The sequence below is a fragment of the Apis dorsata genome, unplaced genomic scaffold (assembly GCF_000469605.1).
Source record: "Apis dorsata unplaced genomic scaffold, Apis dorsata 1.3 scaffold_339, whole genome shotgun sequence".
Lineage (NCBI taxonomy): Eukaryota > Metazoa > Arthropoda > Insecta > Hymenoptera > Apidae > Apis > Apis dorsata.
The window spans coordinates 122,522-123,063 of NW_006263606.1; positions in this window are offsets into that span (position 1 = coordinate 122,522).

A 542-nucleotide genomic window follows, 5' to 3' on the forward strand; every position below is an offset into this window, starting at 1 on the left:
TCTGTTGTATACACAACCATTTTCACTTAATTTCCAATTTTTAAACTTACTTAATCTTGTTTCCTCGCATGTAAACATTATCATCTAATTATAAGTCAAGTCGTTCGTTCCGACTCCTACGTACGTTTCACATGATTCAAGGAGTTTCATCGAACGAGATTATTTTCGTAACGAAGATAACGAAAGAGATCTCTTAACTCTGTTCTCTTAGTCAGTGCGTTGGCCTCGAGCTTGTTATCCAACAGCCATCTCCTCTGGAAAATCGTCATCCGAATGTTTTTATCGGGGCGTACCATCAACGCCTCGGTTTTCCACCGGCTTAATAAGCGTTGCAAGCGTCGACCACTACGAAATTTATCGTAATACAGGTCACGACGGATCCACGGATTCCGAGAATTCGACGGCGTGGCTCGATAACGATACTTCAAGATTCCATCGCCAAGATGTAATTACGCAATTATGTGTTCATTTATATTTCGGATCGTAGGAATTTTCGTGACGTCGTTACACTTAACTGAGGATCTTCAGCAAAAAAAAAAAAA